Below are 25,379 nucleotides of genomic sequence, written 5' to 3'. Positions count from 1 at the left end.
ACTGCGCAACGCTACGCGCTGTTAACAGCCAACTGCCCAACGCTACAATGGCGAGTATTACAACAATGCCAACCAGCCACAGACTGCACACAGCATAGCCAGTGATTTTCATACAGAGAGCTACGTGGCGGCGGCGTTACCGATATAAAAACCTAAACAGCCTACTTACAACAGTATTCACATTTGGATAGATGGCACTAGTTTCCTACATGCTATCTCCTTTACAAATGAACAACAGTTTCCCAAAATTCTCCCAATAGAACTGGGCGAGGCAACTTGTACCAGGCAGCTTGAAGACAATTTCACAGCTTTACTTTTTTTACTTTCCTTCCTTTTTTGTGCTTTTCTGCTTAGAAAATATGCACCAGATAGTCTGCTTTCTTCAGCCATATTTCATCAGTTGGTTCGTCTTTACGAAGTGAACAAACATATATAGTAACTTCACGAAAGGGCTGGAGAAGCGCACGCAGAACAACATGCAGTCATGGAGCAGGAGCACTCTAGATCAACTGGGCACTGCTGTCTGGAATATAAATGTCCCTAAGATGTTTTTTGGTTGTAATTGTCGGCTAAGCAGTGGAGCAGGGGAGGAGGGCGGCGTCACAGCTGACCAGAGCCCTTGTTTCTCTGTACCACATCACTGTGTGGCACTGGAAGTGCTCGGTATTAAAATATCTTGAACTTAATAATCTCTTAGGAAGAAAGAAACAACAAAAACAAACAAAAAAACGACGCACCACGAAGAAATTCATCGAATGGGACGGAAATCGGTAGACATGTTGTGCATTTACAGACAAGGAACCGATTGCAATTTCAAAAAATTTGAATGATTTATTCAAGACAAATAGCTCAAGAAAATCAAAAATTCAGATATGCGTTGGTCCATCTCTGGCCCTTATGCAAGCAGTTATCGGCTTGGCACTGATTGATGGAGTTGTTGGATGTCCTCCTGAGGGATACCGTGCCATACTGTTGCTGAAATGTAAGCCCAGGATGAGCTACCATGAAGGGGACGTACTATAGTGCTTTAAGAGTGTCGCTGAGAAAATAAAATGGCACCCCAGCGGGCGACAGTCGGGTGGGAATGCCACCGACGTCCGGCGCGTCCCCAGACACGTCTTCAGCATAAAATCCCATTGAGTACAATTATTGTCTTCAGTGATGAGTGCCACTAGTAACTGCGCTGCGATGACCAGCGAGCATCGCTCTCCTCGAAAGATCGCTTCTGTTTAAACGCCGGCGCCAAAATTACATTTGTTCCGAATGTTGTCTTGATTTACATTTTGGTGCCTGAATGATAGAAGCGTGGCGTGTCGGCCGTTTCTTGTTAGAAAAGAGTCGATATATAGTGGCAGTGTTAGGAATCTAGCAATGATAAAAGATTGCCATTATTTTTGTTATTAATGCGCTGTTTTCCGTCAAAACATTTTATATTTTTTAGTCCAGACTGTTCTGAAGCTACAACTTCATTCTCAAGACCTACAGTGTCCTTACATAGTAGTTCTTCAGACTTGAAACAAGAACATAAAATATTTTGACGGAAGACGGTAAATTAATAACAAAAATATTCTTGACTTATAAATTAGTCACTATCAGCCCGTGACGAAGTGTCTGTTATAAACGTAAGGATCATAGAGTTGGGTGATGATCGGAGTATAATTCATAAAGGATGTTCCTGACAACGACTGTACCAACAATTTTCCATTCTATTGAGAATTTGAAAGTACAGAAAAAATATCTTAAAATTTCAAAACACGAACGTTAAACACAGTAAACAATACTTGCAAGTCAGTATCTAGCGCCTTTTTATTTTATCCTTTGCATTTTGTTTTCTTTCAAAGTGCGAGGGAAAATCCTACACAATTTTTTTCGTACAGCAGACTTTCTACTCATGAAACAATTATCACAAAAAAATTTTTTTCATCTGTTTACGAACTTATTTATAAAAATGTAAGCTTTACTTTCTCCAGGTAGGGCAAAGCCTAAATAACGTTTTGTCTCAGATACAGTATCTTGCCTCTCATATACTATTGTGCACTGCCACGAAAAATAATCGTCTTGATTCAACCTGTGCAGTGCGTCACTAAAACAAACCTAAGAAGAAAGGGATAAGATAGACACAAAAGCACAAAATCTATTACTATAACACTATAATCTATTACTATGGGAGTGGCGAGGACTGTTTACAACTTCTGATCTTATCAGGCGACACGTTCGTCCCCTGTCTTTGCACATGCGCATTGTTTAGCATGCTCAGGTTTATCGGGCGTAGACCTGTCGACAGATCGCAGCAATCTGTCGCCAGGCCGCGCGATCTGTACGCAGATCAGACGTGAGTGAGCAGATCGCAGATCGCAGTCACCTATCGCTGATCGCTCGGAATTTCCAAGCAATCAGATGAATCGCATGCGACGTGCGACAGTACGGCTGCCTGTTTGTCTAGAAATTAAATGTGTTTATAGCTTTGTTTCATTTCGCTGTGCCCATTTAGAGTAAGAACTTTACGTTAGAATTTATAGTTACTCACGGGGAACAAATCACTCTGGAAAGTGAAATTGAAGGCAGAGAAGACGCCTGTATTAAGAATGAAAACATATTAAAAAAAGCATTACCGTCCTCAGATTTTGAACTTATAGGTATTTTGGAGCTTGTGCTGAAGAAGAAGAAATTCGAAAGACGTTCATAGCAACATCTGGGGATTTTGATTTATTTGCAAAACACCTAGCTGCATTATTAAACAAACTGAGCCAATATTATGTGTACATTTTTATTTCAATGTTCCAGACGTACTTGTTCTACAGTTATATCAACTTCCTTGCCATTTCAAACGAACTCTTCTCTCGCACAAATATTTACAAGAAGACTTATGGAAACCAGCAGTGCTGTGTTTCACAACATCTCTAACGACGGATTGGGATTTAAAAACTGGAAATACTAATACAAGAAAAAGGAATGAACATACACTCCTGTAAATTGAAATAAGAACACCGTGAATTCATTGTCCCAGGAAGGGGAAACTTTATTGACACATTCCTGGGGTCAGATACATCACATGATCACACTGACAGAACCACAGGCACATAGACACAGGTAACAGAGCATGCACAATGTCGGCACTAGTACAGCGTATATCCACCTTTCGCAGCAATGCAGGCTGCTATTCTCCCATGGAGACGACCGTAGAGATGCTGGATGTAGTCCTGTGGAACGGCTTGCCATGCCATTTCCACCTGGCGCCTCAGTTGGACCAGCGTTCGTGCTGGACGTGCAGACCGCGTGAGACGACGCTTCATCCAGTCCCAAACATGCTCAATGGGGGACAGATCCGGAGATCTTGCTGGCCAGGGTAGTTGACTTACACCTTCTAGAGCACATTGGGTGGCACGGGATACATGCGGACGTGCATTGTCCTGTTGGAACAGCAAGTTCCCTTGCCGGTCTAGGAATGGTAGAACGATGGGTTCGATGACGGTTTGGATGTACCGTGTACTATTCAGTGTCCCCTCGACGATCACCAGTGGTGTACGGCCAGTGTAGGAGATCGCTCCCCACACCATGATGCCGGGTGTTGGCCCTGTGTGCCTCGGTCGTATGCAGTCCTGATTGTGGCGCTCACCTGCACGGCGCCAAACACGCATACGACCATCATTGGCACCAAGGCAGAAGCGACTCTCATCGCTGAAGACGACACGTCTCCATTCGTCCCTCCATTCACGCCTGTCGCGGCACCACTGGAGGCGGGCTGCACGATGTTCGGGCGTGAGCGGAAGACGGCCTAACGGTGTGCTGGACCGTAGCCCAGCTTCATGGAGACGGTTGCGAATGGTCCTCACCGATACCCCAGGAGCAACAGTGTCCCTAATTTGCTGGGAAGTGGCGGTGCGGTCCCCTACGGCACTGCGTAGGATCCTACGGTCTTGGCGTTCATGCGTGCGTCGCTGCGGTCCGGTCCCAGGTCGACGGGCACGTGCACCTTCCGCCGACCACTGGCGACAACATCGATGTACTGTGGAGACCTCACGCCCCACGTGTTGAGCAATTCGGCGGTACGTCCACCCGGCCTCCCGCATGTCCACTATACGCCCTCGCTCAAAGTCCGTCAACTGCACATACGGTTCACGTCCACGCTGTCGCGGCATGCTACTAGTGTTAAAGACTGCGATGGAGCTCCGTATGCCACGGCAAACTGGCTGACACCGACGGCGGCGGTGCACAAATGCTGCGCAGCTAGCGCCATTCGACGGCCAACACCGCGGTTCCTGGTGTGTCCTCTGTGCCGTGCGTGTGATCATTACTTGTACAGCCCTCTCGCAGTGTCCGGAGCAAGTATGGTGGGTCTGACACACCGGTGTCAATGTGTTCTTTTTTCCATTTCCAGGAGTGTATTTAAGAACTATTTGCGAAGTACAGACAGAAAAGGTATACATAACACACTTGGCATCCATGGAAAACGAAATGTAGCCTACAGTTCCCAAAACAGTGTATCAAGACAAGTTTAATAAATAACAATACGCGTTTTTTTCTGTCTCTATATTACTCATCGACTATCACGGAACCGGGAACCCGTGACCCGGTACAGTTACAAGTTGCCTTTCTAATGGCTTCCAAGGGCAACAAAAAATTTACTTTAAATATTTAGCCTAATTATTGACTGAATGTAGAAATTTTAAATGTTGTGATAATCTACTCATTAAGAAGTATAGTATAACTTAAGAAGTATAGTGTAAGTTAGAAGTATTACAGGCAGAAACTGTGCGTTTTTCTTGGGGCAGCGTAACTGATAGTGCACAAATACTCGGGCTTTATTCATCCGGTATTTGACAATGAGAGCACTTAGTGACTTCGAACAAACTGTACACATGATTTCAAACGTTTACGAAACTTCTTCTCGCTGACACTCCCCGCCTCCCCCTACAAAATGATGCAATATTTTCGCTGATAATGCAGTAAAACTTCGATATTGGGGATGACGTTATAGTTTATTACTTCTTTACTAACAATTCTATTTTCAACACACTCTGCAGACAGTAGCCGATCTACACATACTGAAGCACTGAAGAAACTAGTATAAAGAAACTGGTATAAAGAAACTGGTATAGGCAAGTGTATTCACATACAGAGATATGTAAACAGGCAGAATACGGCGCTGCCGTCGGCAACGTCTATATAAGACAACAGGTGTCTGCCACAGTAGTTAGATCCGTTACTGTTGATACAATGGCAGGTTATCAAGATTTAAGTGAGTTTGAATGTGGTGTTATAGTCGGCGCACGAGCGACGGGACACAGCATCCCCAAGGTAGCGAAGAAGTGGGGAATTTCCCGTACGACCATTTCACAAGTGTACCATGAATATCAGGAAGCCGGTAAAATATAAAATCTCCGACATCACCGCGCCCGGAAAAATATCCTGCAACAACGGGACCAACGAAGACAGGAGAATCGTTGATTGTGGCAGAAGTGCAACCCTTCCGCAAATTGCTGTAGGTTTCAGTGCTGGGCCATCAACAAATATCAGCGTGCGAACCATTCAACGCAACATCATCGATATGCGCATTCGGAGCTGAAGGCCCACTCGTGTACCCTTGATGACTGTACGGCACAAAGCTTTACGCCTCGCCTGGGCCCGTCAATACCTACATTGGATTGTTGATGACTGGAACTATGTTGCCTGGTCGGACGATTCTCGTTTCAAATTGTATCGAGCGGATGGACATGTACGGGTATGGAGACAACCTCATGAATCCATGGACCGTTCGTGTGAGCAGGGAACTGTTCAAGCTGGTGGGGGCTCTGTAATGGTGTGGGGCGTATGCAGTTCGAGTGATATGGGACCTCTGATAGGTCTAGATACGACTCTGATAGGTGACACATACGTAAGCATCGTGTCTGACCACCTGCATCCATTCATGTCCGTTGCCCATTCCAACGGACTTGGGCGATTCCAGCAGGACAACGCGACACCACAGACGTCCAGAATTGCTACAGAGACACTCTTCTGAATTTAAACACTTCCGCTGGCCGCCAAACTCCCCAGACATGAACGCTATTGAGCATAGCTCCGATGCCTTGCGAAGTGCTTTTCAGAAGAGATCTGTTCCCCCTCATACTCTTACGGATTTATGGAGAGCCCTACAGGATTCATGATGTCAGTTCCCTAAAGTACTACTTTAGACATTATCAGAGCCCATGCCACGTCGTATTGCGGCACTTCTGCTTGTTCGCGGGGGCCGAACACGATATTAGGCAGGTGTACCAGTTTCTTTGGCTCTTCAGTGTATATCACTGAAAGTACCTGCAACATTGTATCATTGTTCGACATGTAGTTAAGGAATTATGACGTCATAAACAGTGACATGTGTGAGAAACTTGCTTTTCCTTGAAATGAAGCTCAAATTACCCAGGCTATATTCATCCAATGCACTTAACGACATCCAACAAACTTTTCTAAACTTGTTCTCATTTACATGATTAACATCAAATATTTAATGCATTAACGGATTTGTAAAGTAAATAAATTTTTATGTTCTTTTAGGCATGAGAGTTTGATTCCTTACAGAATCTGAGGTTTAGCAGTTAGTGTACAAATGCAAAGCAACTGCCACTGCTGCTGAACATAGCAGTTCATTTTCCACAGCAGATCTTGAGAACAGTGGTGTTCGAAATACTGATTGACGTTGCTCGGAAAATCGCTCACGTGCCGCGAGTCGAAGCGAGCGACCGACTGCAGGCGAAATACGGTAGCTGAGATAGCCGGTTCGAATACTCATGTGGAAGAAACTGTCGCCAGCAACGCTAGGACTCAAAGGTGCTGAAGGGGAGGTGCTCATCAGAAGACTTTTCGATGAAGTCCTAGACTAATTTCCAAACTTCTCTGAAGTGCCTCATTGTGTGAGGACACATGTCACTGTTGATGATGATCCATCCGTTGGATGGGTACGTTACGGTTGGTAGCCTCTCTGCTGCTACTCGAGAGCAGTGTTCCACCCTCTGCCTCTCTCACTCTCAAACAACACGCACATAACACCACACGACACACATGTCCATTATAATCATCAATGCTAACAGCCACACTTAAAACAACTTTCGTGTTTTGTTAAGAAAGGGACCAATGTGTGCAGAGGAAGAAAATTCTCTTTGATTAGACACCTGAACAGTGTTATGCGATTTTTTTTTTAATCGGAGGAAATATTGCAGTAGACAGAGGTATGAAGGAGAGAATGGTTGTGTCCTAGTAGTTGCAGTTTTTCTCTCATTTACTTTAGCGATTTAGGGTAACTGCGGAAAACCTCATTACGATGACGTGACGAAGAAATGAGCCCCAGCGGCTGTTGAATGCTATTGTCAAGTCCTAACATCTGGTTTTCCACATTTGATACAAACTCTAGAAACAAGGGACTCAAATAAAGGATTAGCGAACTTATAATTCCAGTGCAGAGGCCTTGCTTTGAATTTCCTAGTTGTTACATGTTTACGATAGGTTTCTTCTTGTAGGTTCTCCTTCCATCTTTCATGACACCTCGGAGGTTAGCGAAAAAGAAAGAACATAATCTATTAAGATTGCGCCTAGTTTTCCTTACCGCTCAGTTTGCAAAACCCATGGTTCTTTTCGAGTTACGGCACTTGAAAACAAATCTTCCTAATGTTTACTCTGTTCAGCCTTTCTCGGAATCGAGCTTGCTTGTGGTCATTCAGAATACAAAATGTAACTTCAAACCAGCCGCCCTTATAATTCATATAAAAAGGACAGCCGGAGCGAACACGTTTCTCTCGTAATTCCATTCTTACTGCCACTGTCTCACCACTACGTAAGGAACGCTTCTCAGAAACTTAATTACTGTTGCTAAACGTTGCGAGATCAGCAACTTTACGAGAGGGGAAAGTTTGTAGTGTGATTTACTCTTCGCAGCTTACAAATCTAGCTGACCTCACAGAATAGAAATATGCCCTCACTCCCGCGTCGCTGGGACATGGCTGAAAAGAGAAGCGAGATTCTTGCAACCGCTCGTTCTGCCCGCTTGAGTAGGAAATGAAAGATTAAAAACTCTGTGCAGAAAGCGTCTGTCCAGAAAAGAAATGAAGCCAAGTAATATTTCATGGGCCCTAACAGTATGATGTCCAGAAATGGCTCTGAGCACTATGGGACTTAATATCTTAGGTCATCAGTCCCCTAGAACTTAGAACTACTTAAACCTAACTAACCTAAGGACATCACACACATCCATGCCCGAGGCAGGATTCGAACCTGCGACCGTAGCAGTCCTGCGGTTCCGGACTGCAGCGCCTAGAACCGCACGGCCATCGCGGCCGGCATGATGTCCAGAAAACTGCAGACTTAGTTTAATTGCCGAGACTCGAAACTGACGCTAACTCTGTTGTTCTATTAAGCGCTTGTGTCCACATGTAAGCACCACGGCACTGCGACGTAGCTACATTAATACCCATTTCTGAATCAAGGTGCTAAGAGGTCAAGGTCGTGAAAATTCAAAAGTTTTTAGGGCAAAGCTATGAAAAGGAATAGGTCAGTGTTCAGTTTCCTTCGATGACGAGGTCATTAGAGACGGAGCAAAAGTTCTGAAGAGACAAGACTAGGAAAAGTAAACCTCTACTTCTTTTCAAAGGAACTATCATGGCACCTCCTTCGAGTAAGTTAGGGACACTAGGGAAAATCTAAATCTGGATGATGAAACTGACGTTTTAACACCGTACCTCCGGAATGCAAACCCAGTGACGACTTCATCACTGCGACATTTCGCTCGGTAATTTATACTGCAAGGAACTGTGATATGATGTTGATGCTAGTCGTTAAATTATACAAAGCATGTAGGATAACACGTAACTATACAAAATATGTATGATAAACCAGAGCAAATGAACATAATTTTCAAATAAATTAATACGCAGTTGTAACGCAGAAAAAGGCGGAGTCTTTAGTTAATCCGAAAAAAAGAGTTGAACCGATCATAAAATCAATTTCCACGAATGTATGTACGATCATATTACAAATATTTGAGCATATTATTTAGCTTAATTATTGGGTTACAACTGACAATAATGGGGAAAAGAAAGATCCCAGGAAAAACTATGGCCGAGGAATTCTTCTTGGCGTGGGTGTCGATTTTTTTCATTCTCGAATGTTAAAAACCTTTAACTACCGAACTTCCGAGTACACAACTTTCCCTCTTTGATCTGCAGCTAATGTTCAGTAGTCAGAGAATCTACGAACTGCCACTGCAGCAGTACTAAATAACCGGTCTCGCGAGACGTCTCCAGGAAAACCGAAGACGAGGAATGCCACCTTTCAGTTCTTTGAAGTCCTGACCTCGTGGAGATCTGTAGCCATGACCGCCCGCAGAAATTTTCCGAAACAGGACCAAGATACAAAACTTCTAACTTTTTGTACAACAGATTCGTTGAGTTTGGAAGCATGTCGTCCCGCAAGAACTAAATTTAACAAGAACTGCACAAGAATTAATCATTGCATTCCAAAAGACTGATACATACCTACTTACTACTTGTAAGTTACATTATTTTGATGTCTAAAAGGTAAGCAAATTTCAATACTACATCTAAAGCACATATTTTTATGTTGTAAATATGACTATGAATGCATCTTCTTGATTCAAAGATCTGAAATTACATCCTCATATGATTAAATCAAGGTGGTTGTTGCTGTTTTTGTTGTTGTCTTCAGTCCAAAGACTGGTTGCTGCAGCTCTCCATGCTACTCTTCAAAATGGTTCAAATGGCTCTGAACACGATGGGACTTAACATCTGAGGTCATCAGTCCCCTAGAACTTAGAACTACTTAAACCTAAATAACCTAAGGACATCACCTACATCCATGCCCGAGGCAGGATTCGAACCTGCGACCGTAGCAGTCGCGCGGTTCCGGACTGAAGCGCCTAGAACCGTTCGGCCACACCGGCCGGCATGCTACTCTATCCTGTGCAGGCGCCTTCATCTGCGAGTAACTACTGCAACCTACATCATTCTGAATCTGCTTACTGTATTAATCTCTTGGTCTCCCCCTACGATTTTTACCCCCCACGCTTCCCTCCAGTACTGAATTGGTAATCCCCTGATGCCTCAGAACGTGTCCTACCAACCGATCCATTCTTCTAGTCAGGCTGCACCACAAATTTCTCTTTTCCCCAGTTCTATTCAGTACCTCCTCATTAGTTACGTGAACTACCCATCTACTCTTCAGCTTTCTTCTGTGTCTCAAAAGCTTCTATTCTTAATTATGCAAAGAATTATGAAAGCAAGTTAGAAAATATCCACAAAATAATTTCTTCATACTCCCTTGACGTTAGGCTGAAACTGAAAATTAAAAATCTGAAATAGGAAAAAATTGTCACAATGACTGAGAAAATCCTGCTTGGTATCACCTGCCTCCCGTCCTAGCTCTCAGGAAAACGAAAAAATACAATGTCGGTATCACGCAGATTATTAACAGGACTATTTTCAAGTTTCCATTCGCCTTCCAAAATATTAGAAATACACCACACCCATACGTCTAGCCCTCCCACCCTCCACCCCCACCCCCCCAGTCTTACAAACTGTCCTATGCTCGTCCTTGGTGTCAATAAAAATGCCTCATTAGTACCCCTCGAGGTGTGGAGATAGGTAATAAACGTTTAAGAAGGCGTATTCAACTTTGAAGCCATATTCAACTTCGAAGCCACATATAACACTTCTCCTACAAACTTCGCATCTGCTCACGTTACTACATTTACTGCACACTTCCATGTTTCTGGTTTTTTAGTGTTGACTGGACTATGTAAAGGTTTACGAAATGTGATTTGAAAGCTACATTTTTTGGGTTGTTTATGTAAAGTGAAGCGTAAGGCCAGAATACGGTTAGATGAATGTGAGAAATCTCCCAAACCTGTCCTCAAATTTGCCAGTAGACTCAACATTTAGCAACCTAGGACTGCACCATGATAATCATCGCCTCTCCAGTTTGTCACATTACTGCCAACTCCATTGCAGAATTCGTAACTCTGTGACTACAAGTTTTATCCATAAAGTTTGACTAGGTCCCTGTCCTGCAGAGCACTTTTTTTTATCTTCGAATTTCACTCTCTTGCCCTAGCGTAGAAAATGGTGTTTTCTTTTTTCGATTGATGTGTTTGAAACTAAGTGTAGATGTAAATGCCTACAAACTAGGATGGGTGTCATCTTACGAGTGTACAACAATAGCTCTTTTGCATAAAACTGAACAAGGACTTAGCAAGTAATCATGAGTTTTCTTTTTCCACAGGCAAATAGTAGACTACTGTTGTGATTCCGTTGTGCATCGAGGGGAGGCGGGGTCCTTACGGGAAATGGGAACGGATCACTATCATGGTTACTGCTGCCCTCGTCATGTGTTGGGAATCGGCGATGGAATTAGTGCGCCATGTTGAGAGACTAGTTCCTTTCTGCAGCATGGTAAGGGCTGAAAAAGGAAGCGATAGAAAAAGGGTGTCGATATTATTTCGGCACCGTTCTGTGAAGGTTCGTATCCATCTTGACTGTAGATCGATACCAAACCCGCAGCCGCACCACGGAACCGATTATAATTTCGCTTGAACAGAGTGAAAATTAGGAAAACCCGGGCTCTCCTGTATAATGAGTGCTAAGGCCTGCAACATTTTCGTTTCGGTCGGCAATGTTAAATCTGCAGTTTAGTGGGGTCGCAGGCAATGATTTCTATAAATTCCAGAGAATATGGCAATGAATAAAAAGCCTCTACGCACATTCAAGGTGATGGTAGCTCTTAGTTCCATGAATAGGTCCTTTGCCAAATGTATTTTCCATTTCGTCCGTCCTTGCAAAAAAATATCTTCAAAATTTGAAGAGTTTTACTTATGTTTCAATTTTTTATGTAAATTAGTTTTTATATTAAAAATTTATGTGTTCTCTTGTAATGGTGCAGTCAGACTAACGGATTTTGTGGACTAATTACCTCGCACAAGCGTTTAAACACTTATCTTTGTACAACATCGTTACGTAATAGTTTGTGTTTTACATTTGGTAATGATGTCGATAAATAACTGCATCTTTTATTATATGATTTAGTTGTGTGTGGTGAAATGGGTTTTCCCTGAGAGAAATAAATGAATAGACAATACACAGTAACACGTGTGGCATTGGCCCCTATACCATAGTGGATAATTCTGGTATCGGACACATTCATCGCGTTCCACTGATCCCTGAATAAAACTAAATATTCGGGGATGTGGAACGAGTCAAGGTCTACACTTGCAACAGACAAGCAAGGTATAGAAATTAATTTGCTCGCTGTATTAACAACAAATTGTAACTACAGAGCTTAATGCTGTTTCTACTTACTCCGTCTAACTGTACTGTAGTCAATGAGCAGCAATTCCGTTACTATGAACTAAGCTGCTACTTCCAGAATTATATTGCTGTTTATCTTCTGTTAGTAGCTTAATACCTACTTGATTAGACTGGTATTTTTCAAAGAAAATAGATTTCTACATCTGCACCAATAGACACCTGTTTGCAGGTCATACAGCTTTACAATGGTCACTGCAACTTGTCACGAGTGAGTGGACTATAAAATGTAAGCTACACACTATTATGGCAGGCCTAGTAACTCTTAATGAATGGTGCACTATACTTCAAAGTCAAACAAATACATGACACTGTTTTCCAAACATAGTCACCAAATCTCTGTACATGGCGGTTAGAACATTTGTTAAACGACTGTTTTTCCCCGAAACAGTCACATAACGTGTGCAACATCGTAAAGAAAGACAGATTTTATCGGAATATTTAACTGACGCTAAGGAATGTGGTAAACAGCCGTACCAGTGACTGTCACGACTGACTAATGCACCCTTACTCCTCAATCTTGATTCAGATTTGCATGACTTGTAGAAGTGAGAGAATGTTGAAAGCATTCTGAGTGGCGTAAAAAGCACACGGGTCCCCAGGGACAGTGGAGTCGGCGCCACTCTAGATCCAATTCGCAGAAGGTCTGCCGAGGGGGGCGAGGGTCAACAGACCACCAGGCATCACCCATGCTTTTCATGTGCCACACCTGGACGTCCCGCTCTGGTGCAAACTCCTGGCGAAAATAGTTTACAACCTGAAGGTGGAATGAGAAGGTTCGCTTTTTAACAGAAGGTAATATTGTACCCAAAAGTAGGAAGTCGTCTCTTTCTTCAGAAGGCACCAGATGCCAGTGATAAAAACCCCAACCCCTACGTCAGATATGCCAAAGTCTTATTATATTAATGTTGCCAATGTTTTTCATTTATTTTATCAATAATTTTATCGCAATAAATCAAAGCAATTCTGATTCATGTCTCATTTAGTAGAAATAAGTTCTCCCAGTTTATTTTGGAAGGCACCCTAATGTTAGTGCAACACTTCCTAAGCTTACCTTGCAGTTTTAACACGAAGGCACGTGTACCAATCTCTCAATTCCTTGACGACAGAAATCCGTTCCTTGGTACCGATGCCATTTAATGACGCTGTGTGAACATCCTCATCACTGGAAAATCTCTTCCTCCCATATGTCCTTTCTTCTTGACGAAAAATGGAAACCGCGTGTTGCATGATATGGACTTCCCGACGAGCGTCGTCCACGTCTGTGTGGCCTCGGTCACAGTGTTGTCATTATTTCACTACGGCTGGAAGCGACATTGCGAATGGTCCATACACCGCCAGAAGTACACAGTAAATTAGTGTGAAATTTAGACGTTTTGCTCACGAGAATGGTACTGTCCTGCGTACTTCAGCTATGGAGAATAGTTTCATTTGCCACGTCATTCCACACGCGCATTGTGATGCACCTGTTATCCGTGTTCTGTCTGCAGGAGAGACAGAAATTGTGCTCTCTTCTGAAAATGTGCCTCCCTTGTTGCATAACTCTCTTACTGTGGGACCAAATGTCTAACTTTGTAAGCCTACTACCCTCATATTCTCAGTACATGATAATATGTCTTCAGAAACATGACCCGAATGTCTACATAAATTTTAGGCCCAAGAAATGATTTGTAACACAAATTCAAATAAGAAAGGGACATGCTGAAGGGTATTTACAACTTACTTTGAGCAACGGAAAGAATAATCGACGTAAATGAAAATTTGTATGAATTCTCTGATCACACTCATTTGTAAGAAGTTCACAATCTGATTTCAAGAACAACGTGTAGATAACCCATCTTATAGGCATCTTCGTACATTCATAGTTGAAATGGAGGACAGTGGGGCGTCAGATGGTATAAATTTATATTGAAAATGAAGAAATTCCTCCAGCTGTTTTTAAGATGTCGATTTTATTTTGGCAACTAGTTTCAACGTTATAACAACGTCATCTTCAGGCCCTATAAAATATAACATACATACAACAACCAATGTAACATCAATAATATATGAGTTATTATGTAAACAAATATATTATAAACATATGACATAATGGACGAATTCAATAAAATTAATTATATTTTTGCCATTTCATTATATGCAATCATTCTGGAAATTAACAATTTATGTGGTACCAATAAGTACAAATGAAATTATATATACATGATCGTTTTTATTATAGATCAATGTCAAGCATTAAATGAAATGGGAGTGTATATATAAAACTCAGGTGACAAACCGTTACGCTTACGGATAATAAACAGTGCTAAAGAGAAATTCATTGCTAATCAGACATACGTAGGGTAAGAACCATTATTAAAGAATAGTAAAGGGATCTTACCCTACATATGTCTGATTAGCAATGCATATTCTCTTTAGCACTGTTGATTATCCGTAAGAGTAACGGTATGTCACCTACGTTATATACACTCCCATTTCATTTAATGCTTGACATTGATCTATACTAAAAAAGATCATGTATATATAATTTCATTTGCACTTAGTGGTACCACATAAATTGTTAATTTCCAGAATGATTGCATTTAATGAAATGGCCGAAATGTAATTAATTTTATTGAATTCGTCCATTATGTCATATGTTTATAATATATTTCTTTACATAATAACTCATAGATTATTGATGTCACATTGGTTGTTGTATGTATGGTATATTTTATAGGGCCTGAAGATGACGTTGTTATAACGTTGAAACTAGTTGCCAAAATAAAATCGACATCTTAAATACAGCTGGAGGAATTTCTTCATTTTTAACATACATCTTACACGCAAATAATGTGTTAAGAGCATGCGTTTTCTACTTAGGAATCTGGAATCTAAAGCTGTACATTAGTCACGAAGTCCATAATATGATACACAGGCAGCCGTCTCTCAATCTGCACGCAGAGAGACATTTTTTGAACAATGGATACAGAGGTCCCATCCCTTGGTTGGCGAGGCCACCTGTCCTCAATATTCTCCATGATTTGCTATATAAGGAAATATACTGCCACTGTGTGTGAGGTCCCATAGGACGCCGACATAAAATTAGTTGTCTCGCTAAGACTGAGAGGGCAAGGCATAATCTAAAATGACGGAACATGCGTTCTGTGACACTGTTGGCCAAAATTTCGAGCACTAATTTTCACCTGTGTTGCAGCTATGCATATGCTACGTGAAAAAATTAGTAAGTGAACGTAACTGAGAAACAACCACAAACTCCTTCAGGCTCTTTAAGAATTATTTTTTCTAGTACATCATGTTATCTGAGAATCAAAAATGTGTTCTAAGGAAAAACATCCAGTTTTAGTGAGGCATCTGCTTCATGCTAGTTACGTAAGACCAGACAGGACAGCTAAGCCAGCCACCGATAACGACTCAGGATTCCGTGGTTTCGATTTTATAGACTCTGTGAATCAAAAGAAACGAGTAAACAAAAACACTGTGCTGAGCACGGATTATTTCTCTTATGAAGATACAAATGCGGATCGAAACGAAGCAAAAATGCAAATAGTGGGTTCATAAATGTCGAAAAAGTGCAAAAAGAGAATGTGCAATCAGGTTTCTTGTGACTTCAACCTCCGCTAACAACGAAGGAAAAAGCAGTGGACTTCAGTAAATGTAAACAAGAGGTAAAAACACCGTAAGCAAATTTTATGAAACTTTCTGAAAAAATTCTGCTTTTAATTTGTAAATATCGAAACATAAACACATTTAAGATGTACCTTATTTCCCGAATGACCGTAGAACATCCTTTACAAATAAAAGCGAAACAGATCTGCTGAGAAATGCTCTTTAAGTGCAGTAAGCTTATGAGGGAAAAACCAATAATGAATCATATATAAAAGCTGCTACGGAAATGGCCGTGCATCTAAATGTATGTAGACTGTTCATCTTGAGCAAATGTCAGCATTCGAATGTCTGCTACTGTATTCTTATACAGTAACACTCTTCTGTCACAGGCACTCAAAATCATGTGAATACGAGGCTGCCATAAATAACTTAGTCACATTCTACTTTCATATTTTTGAAGTTTAACGGACTAAGGTTGTCCCGAGTCTGAAGGCTGATTGGAACATGACGATACACTATCTGATCAAAAGTATCTGGACACCCGAATACAAGCAGATATTTCTGTTGCAGACTGAAGACAGCGTACTTAACAACATTAAATCGGTATTTACATCATCTGCAGTCTCATAATTATAGTTATTACAATTAGTATGTTTTTAGATTGGTTAGTACCTCCAAGTACATGAGGGCAAGCAATTAGTGCTCTTTTTCTGCTTGGGTAGCAGGTCAGGTGTGGATGTGTGGATGCAAAGCGGTTAGTTTGTACTGCCAGGTGTCGATCACTTCACGGCCCACGTATGGCCATGCAGAAAACATTAGGTCATAAAGTTTCTGACATGTTTGTGAGAAAACTGTTGGACACAGAGAAAACAACCAACGCATTGATGAGTGTACCTACGAAAATAGAACATATTAAAATATTGCACTTGTACCAGTTACACCCTGTGTAGCCTGAAGTGACCACTAAATATTACGAAAGGCCAGGATAAAAGAAGGTGGGGAGTATAGTGTTGTCAGTAGACAAGCAGTAAGCAGATTGGGTTGGCCAGGAGAGCTCAATGCCTTTGTTCGTGGACTAGTCATTGGATGTCACCTAAGTAACAAATCCATGAAGGATATTCCAGATCTTCTAGAGCTGCCCAAGACGACTGTCAGTGATGTGATTGTGACGTAGAACTACAGCTAAAGCAACACCAGGCATATCTCACGTAGTGATGGACAGGGACAGCCAATAACTGTGGAGGGTGGTTCTAAAAGTCGCATGAAATCAGCAAAAGGCATCCAAACAGCTGCCAGCAGACTACTAGCACAATGACTATGCGTAGGGGGTTAAGAAGCATGGGTTACAGTGATCGAGCAGCTCCTCATGTGTCTGTACTCAGTGCTGAGCGACACTTGAAGTTCTGTAAAGAGCGACACCACAGGACAGTGCGGGACGAGTTATTTGGAGTGATGAATCATGTTGTACCCGCCAGTGATCCAATGGAAGAGTTTGGGTTTGGTGAATGTCTGGAGAACGTTACCTACCAGAACATGTAGGGCCAACAGTGAAGTATGGAAGAGGTCGTGTTATGGTAAGGTTTTCGTGGTTATGGTGTGGACCATTATTTCACTTAAGAAAACGCTAGATTCTGGAGGAATGAACACATTTTACATCACTGTGTACTGGTACAGTAAAGGAACAGTTTGGAGACGGTGGCTGTTTGTATCAGCATGACAATGCACAGTACCATAAAGCAACATCTGTGAGACAATGGTATGTGGATGATAACATTTCTCAAATGGATTGACTTTACCATAGATCAATAGAATGTGACGCTGTTAATATTCCAATGTAGGAAATATATTTCAAGCGCGTGACATACATCCTTCTTACCGGTTTCTCTACGATAAACTATCTTATCGAACCGTAAAACGAAAAAACTACTGCCTTAAAACATCGGCTCTGTGTGATACGAGCACAATATAGCTTTCAGGAGATGTATAGCGTCCACTGTTCACATCCGATCACGGTTCAGAAATTATACTATGCCTGCCTCAGCCCTATATAAAATGATCTTAGTCACGGGGAATACCTCTTACAAGGAAGCAGATAAACGCATACCATCAGCGTCCGACATGTGAAAATTACAAGTCATTCCGCCACTAACTCTGTAAACAGCACATCTGTCAGGTAAATGTATACATGGGGATTGCAGTGTCTCACAAGCACCTATCGCTAACTTAGTTATGAAGCTGAAGTCTTGATTTTACACCCAAGATGCGACAGAGGGATGGAGTACATCGCATAAATCATAGTTCGTTTAGAGGAATGTGTCACGATTCATCACACATGAGGTGGAAGTCCTCTAATGACCAACAGGTTTACCGTTAACTATCGCAAGTAGACAGTGCTTTAAACCCCATACAGAACACGTGGCTGTATACGAGTAGAAGACAGGCTATGTCACGCGACTGATGCATGCTGACACAACAGTGGCAAAATTTACCTGCAGAAACTCCTCCCTCTCTAGAATGCATCATCAGTCTACCATTACATCTTACCTTGTTACAGCTCCATCTCAATTGATCACCCCGTCCACTCTCTGTTATCTTTTAACGCAGATGCATGTAAGTTTAAAGGCGGATGGTTCTACGTCTTCGGAAAAGCGTCAAATACAGTAGTCAACTCGCGTGTATCGCTGGTACCTCAAAAGACATACAGTATAATGCTGCCTCGACGGAGAAAAATTGGCTGCTTCCCTGATTCTCTTCGCTTCCATTTCGACGTATGTGTTTGTGTTCCGACATATGCAAAGGAAATGACTATGTCCATTCGTAAGCAATTTGACGTCGAGTACTGTGATAGTAAAGGGAAGAGTATGTCACGTCATAAGAATGGTACTGATATTTCTATTTCCACAGCCAAAGCCGTCGTATTTCCGATACTTCGCTCATTGTCAAATGTCGTTCAACTGAGACCGCGATCGTGACATTTAGTTGTAAGTACAGGGATAAAATATATATTCGATCGATTTCTTAGGATGATGATTCTACCTGTGCGTGCTCGGCCTGCAGCGCCGGTGACCTGTGCGGGGGTGATACATGGTACCCGTTAACAGTAGGAGCTGTCAGAATGGAGAGCCCTGATGGAGAGTAGGAATGTAGTTGAATTAACCGTGTTGTCCTCTAGACGACCGAATAGCGAACTAATACTTAGTGTGTGTTGGATAGCATTTGTGATCGCGTGGAAATTTCAAATGGCTCTGAGCACTATGCGACTTAACTTCTGAGGTCATCAGTCGCCTAGAACTTAGAACTAATTAAACCTAACTAACCTAAGGACATCACACACATCCATGCCCGAGGCAGGATTCGAGCCTGCGACCGTAGCGGTCACGCGGTTCCAGACTGAAGCGCCTTTAACCGCACGGCCACACAGGCCGGCCGCGTGGAAATTTGCGAAGATTGAGTGTGGAGGTGAGTTTGCACTGGACCCATGTAAATTGTTCGGTTGACTGCTTCTGCACATTTCGTGCCTTTATTTTGTTGAGAGAATATCGATTGTGGTGTGTGCATCTTGCATGTGGAAGACACGTTTGTCGGTTTTCTAGACATGAGAAACACCTTAGTTGACCTTGCAAATTTTAGGGATGATTTGCAATCTGCTACATCACCGACATCGGAATTCGCGAGTGGAAATATCAGTTTTCTTTGTTTTTTTCGAGTTTCCGAGTAAATGTCTTTGCAGAAGTGACAAGTTTCTAGTTAGTCAGTGGTTTACAGTACACTATACAAGCGATATTTATGTGTGTTTATTATCGAGAAGTATTGAGAAAATGGTATGATATTCTAGCAAGCCATGCGAAATTAGATATGTTCTTGTAATCCCAGAGTCTGGAGATGGGTGTAGAAAAGCGAGCAAGCAAGCAAGCAGGTCCAGACCAGAAACAGTAACGCATTTGTGCCGAGGGGGAAGCGAGGCCGACTTTGTAAAACAGTTCTGAGAGTGACTTTGATCCACTGAGGGCGCTCTGGTCACGCGCTGGGGGTGGATGCCCACCCGACCTCGCAGTAAATATCTAGTGCCATGAGCATACGTATGCGTGCTGTCTGTCTTCGCGGTATATGTACAAATGATGTAAAAGGGCTGACTTTGCATGGAGCTGGATATGAACTGCATGTTTACTAGAGCCATATGGTGTGCAATGATATATTGATGGGCTGCAGGTCGGTGTCACGTTCTAATATTCAAGCTCCTGTCCTCGGTGGGAGAGCAGTATAATTGAGTAAAAGTCTTTCCATATTTGACGATATGTAGGGTAATTTTTAAGGTTTAATTGCCAGTGCGATATGGCGATCTGTGTAAAATAACTGCTGAATGTCTGGTCTGCAGAAAGAAAAAGGTAGACAGTCTTTTCACACCGGTGGCATCAGTAGTTCAGAGGGTAAATTCGATGAGAGCTAATCATACTGCTCCATTCGTTTCACAAGACATCCATTGTGCTGGGATATAGGAGTCTGTACATAGCAGTGAGGACGTTTGTGGATGTTGAAAGCAGGAAGGGTAAGATGTGATGGTCGGGATGCCACGTCAGGACCACCAGGAGGAATGCATTCGGCGTTATTTCGCGCTATTTCCGTAAACAGGTTCTGTTACGAGAAGAATTTCCTTGAAGACAAGCTGAGACATCATAAAAACTCCTACAAAAGCGGCTGTTAACTATGTCTGGGACACTACAAAATTTCTGAGAGGCTGACTTTGCTCTTATTTTACATAGCCATGTGACATCAGAATAATATTGAATACCTTTTAGATGGTGAGTCGCTATGTGGATGTTTCGCGGCAAGGTGTCAGTCACGCTGTGGCAGGTAAGCACAACTGGACACAACTGGTATGCTCCGTTGGGATTACTGGGGAGAAAGCAGCCTATGCTATTCTGGAACAGATTTCTGTAGTGTGATCTGTGACATCACTATCCATAGGTATAGCGTCAGCAACGGTAAACAAACGTGCTGGAATTGGGCTGCTGCAGGCAGTCTGGTTGCTGCAGCCCTAACCCGCTAGCCTGAGGGAAGGCGGCCCATGGACACCAGAGAGGTGCTGTGGCGTCCGCAGCTGGGGTGGTGTCAGGGACCGGGGTAGCGGTGGCGGCTGCGGCGGGGCGGCGGCGGCGACGTCGGGTGTCGAGTGGTGGGATGTTTTTTATTAGTGATCTTTTGTTTAAACTGTATTCCATCGATTTCATCGGGCCAATAGGATGCTGCAAATTAAAAAAAACAATCCCATACATGTAAAATATACCGATTCAATTCATTTGCATAAATTTTTTATATCTACTTGGCGTGAGTAGTATAATAGTTAAGGGGACGGTGTGCATGACTGGGTAACATGGAGGAGAGCAGCAGGTAAGTGCAGAACACTATGTTAATTTGCATAATTTTTAAGTAAAACGCAGAACAATAGTTTAAGGAGGTGGGTGACAAAGAAGAATGCGCCAGATATGACTTTCAAAAGCATGTAAAATTCGAAAAGTTTACCAGAATATGGTGGAAGGACATAACTAATTACATAATTTGGTATCAAAGGTGGTAGAATAAGTAAACGCAGGTGACAAAACCATTTAACAGAACAATAGGTTAAGTGCCGACAAAGGGACAAACATTCGGTTTAGACACCCAGAGTACAGTGTCTAACATTTGGTTGTGCACCATCTTTGTTCCATGCAATTACTTCTTACAAGACCTACATGTTTCCAAACAGCAGAGAATGATGAGCAAGAGAAATCCAACCCTCACAAACTAATTTTTTTATAAATAAACAATATACCCCTTGAATTTCCTGTTATGAGGTCCTTCCTCTCCACCACCAGACCGCCATCTTGGATTACGTTACAGAAGGGACGACAGCACCCTCTGGTGGCAGTATGGTGTACTATGTCAGTTGGAATTCAGAACCCATGGCGACTACACTTGATGGTGATACTGCCTCTAACTGTTTAAATAAATAGTGTATGCAAAATAAAGACTTACGTCCAGCACAGATCAAGTCCTCTTCCCACCATTTCCTAGGATGAGGTGTCGGTTGGATGACTTACGTTAGTGGATGCAGTCCAAGTGCCCTTTCTTTCCCACCATTTTCATAGGTTAGTAGGGAGAGCCCAAGTGGCCTTTCTTTATCACCAAAATTCAAATTTCCCGCCAATCCCTAGGAAGAGGTGGCAGTCGGATGACTTGGGTTAGTGGAGGCAGCCCAACTGCCGTTTCTTTCCCACCATTTTTCTTACGTTAGTAGAGGCTGCATTATCCTGGTGGAATATGAACCTCCCGTCATTTTCTGGGGGAGGGGGTTAGGTTAGTGGAGGTAACCCAATTGACCTATCTTCCCGCCAAAATTCAAATTTCCCGCTAAAATCCGCCATCATGAATGACGTCACAGCCGCCATCATGCTGTTGCCAAGTCTACATGCCGCCATCTTGGGTGACGTCACGCCGCCATCTTGGATACATCTGTCAACAATGCAGAGTGGGCTCATGTCTCCCTTTCCCCAATACTCTAATGGTGTGGCTTGGTAGTTCAATGAATGGTCGCAGGTGCAGAGTAATTAATGATAAAACGAGACCATTATCGAAATTCATGAAACATGTATTCTCCCGCCTCCTATGTTTCTGCTGTCATTTGACAATGACCAAAGTGGAGCCAGTGCAGAGAAAAAGAAGAAAAGCGAAACCTACGTACAGCAATGACTGTACACCTAACGTCATCGTGCAGTCAGCAGCTTCTGGTGTGATGGTGTGATCCAAGACTGATATTGTATCATAAACTTGAATGAGAGTATAAAACAAGGGGTTTGAAAAGCAGAAGTTGAGGTTCATTGGAAGAATACTAAGGAATTGTAGTTCATACACGAAAGAAATGGCTTACAAAACACTCATTCTATTGATTACTGAGTTTTGCTCATCAGGCTAAAACTCTTACAAGATTTGACAGAAGAGATATAAAAGAGCGACCAATAACGTCATGGGATAATTAAGCAAGTACAAGACTGTGAAGGAGATTATTATCTCACTTCTGTGGCAGACGCTACAGGACAGGCATTGTGCATCACGCGAGCTCTACCGTTAAAATTCCGAGATTTTACGTTCCGGGAAGACTGAGGCAACATATTAGATCCCTCCACAAAGCCTCGCGAAATGACCACAACGGCAACTCAAACACATTAGAGATCATACGGTGATTTATCGATTGACCTTCTTCCAGCACGCCATTCGCGAATGAAACGGGAGTGGGAGGGAAGGTGAATGATAGTGAAAACAGAAGTACCCTTCGCCACACACCCCAAGGTGACTTAGATGTACAAGTATGCCGCTGCCTCAACAAGTCCAGCTTCCTTGGCCCTCCGACATTAACAATGCTACCTAGATTATGCGTCATATTTGAAAGTTGTCATCTATCAAACACATTATAGGTCGTGCACTCATACGCGCATGGGTAGGAACTTCGTTTGCTGTCGGACACATTTCATTCCGTGTATATATGCGCGCAACTTCTCTGTCTCAGAGAATTTAGACAACTGTCAGAAAGAGTAACTTATCTTTAAGGAAGACTGTGAGTTTGTCTCACCAAGTCGCCTGACTTTGAAGTGAGCCGGCCAATATGAAGGCTTGGAGGTCAGAATGGATTAGAGAGTGCCACATGGCCAGTGATCAAAGCGACACACCCTGTTCTTCCGCCTGGTGTCGTGAGGGTGTGCTCAGCTCTCAGCTGTTTATTATAAATGCTTTTCTTTGTGCTAAAGAAATGGGGAAGGGGACGCTACATCGACCTGGATTATGGTGAGGTAGTTGCCACCCCAATGTGTTTAATTACAATGAGGGTGTCAGGAGGGAAGGTACATGGATTGAGTGGTAATAGTATTAGTGATCCTGTACAAAATGCTTCATATGGACGTATGCCCTATTCCGAATGGGTTCCGAGATCGTACAAATTTAATTTACATTTCTTATTTAGTTTGTGTATTATTCAAACACCGTTGTTTCTTACAGCGTATCGTAGTGGCGTAGAGGAAGCAGAGACTAACAATTTCATACAGACACTTATAGTCTATCAAGTTGGGAAACTACCACGAACTGGCCTAGAAAAACTACCTAATTCGCACAGCATGTGCGTCGCGCGAAATTTTGTTTATTCGCGCTCTCTTCGCAAAAACTATTAGTCCTCGGGCAAAAATGAATAAAACTTTTTTTTGCGGGAAACTTATTGTAGTTTAATTTTGTACTGCGACAAATTTTCGCTCGAGGGTGCGGTTTTCGAGTTACTCAGTAAAACATACAAAAGTGGAAAGTATTCTATCTCGGAAACCACTCAGAATAGGGTAAATATCCATGTGAAGTTTTTTGTTCAGGATCACTAACACTATTAGCCCTCAACGCGTGTATGTTCCCTCCTGACCCACTCAGTATAGTTAAACACATTAATGAAGCAGCCATCTCACCTCTCAAAGAATGTACCTTTCCTGCTAGGTCACCCTGTATTGTAAATAACATCAGATTTACTCTCGCGAGACGCTTTGCAGTCGTAGTTATTGGGGACAGGGGTAGTGGGAATATCAGGTCTTCGTTCGAGTTCACAGTTTTGTTAAAATACGTGGCAATCAATATTCAATATCTGTTCGGTCAAACGAATTTGCAAGTTGATAATATCATTGGTTTTCCACTCAGTAAATAGCATCATGGGCGTTTATACGAAAATGGTGTGATTTTACTTGTCTTCTTTATATATAAGGTCAAGTGGTGACACATGGTCCGTAGAAGAGCACTTGCACATGAGATTTTGCATTAATTTTCTGAACACTATTTAATCACTGTTTATATAATTTTGGATTCTTACTTACTTATTTTCCGCTCCCCTGACCTTTATTCAGATTTTTACAACGGTCCAGTTAATAATTACGTTATCGAACGAACTACGTTTCGCTTTCGCTATTTCTCATGCAGAGAGAGAATAAACTTCCTTCAGCAGTAACGGCACTTTCATATTGTTAAGTGAAATTTTCAGCTAGCCACGTGAGTTCTTATTACAGTGACACTTCACGGCGCGTGGTTGTAGTGACTCAAGGGCGATATTTCACACAAAGGGGTGAAGCTTCAGGGGACTGTAAACCAGTGTGAAATCACAGATCAAAGTATAAAGTACCGGCAGTTTATCAAGTTTTTCAAGAGTAACAGCCAGAAACCCACTGGCTCACTAAGTAACCTCTACGAAATCCAGCTCTTTCACGCACTGTGCTTATCAACGCCGTCCTTAAGCATATAATAACCAAATGCGACGATGCAAACACAGATGACTGTTAGACTAACTTACGCGTAGTTGCTGCCGACTGCCATTGTGCTCCCTCTGTACGAGGCTGCATTGCCTTCACTGTCGTCTGGCAGTTCCCCATGGAG

This window comes from Schistocerca serialis, chromosome 6 (assembly GCF_023864345.2).
Source record: "Schistocerca serialis cubense isolate TAMUIC-IGC-003099 chromosome 6, iqSchSeri2.2, whole genome shotgun sequence".
Taxonomy (NCBI): Eukaryota; Metazoa; Arthropoda; class Insecta; order Orthoptera; family Acrididae; genus Schistocerca; species Schistocerca serialis.
The sequence above is the reverse complement of the archived record's forward strand: the minus strand, read 5'-3'. Positions refer to the sequence as shown.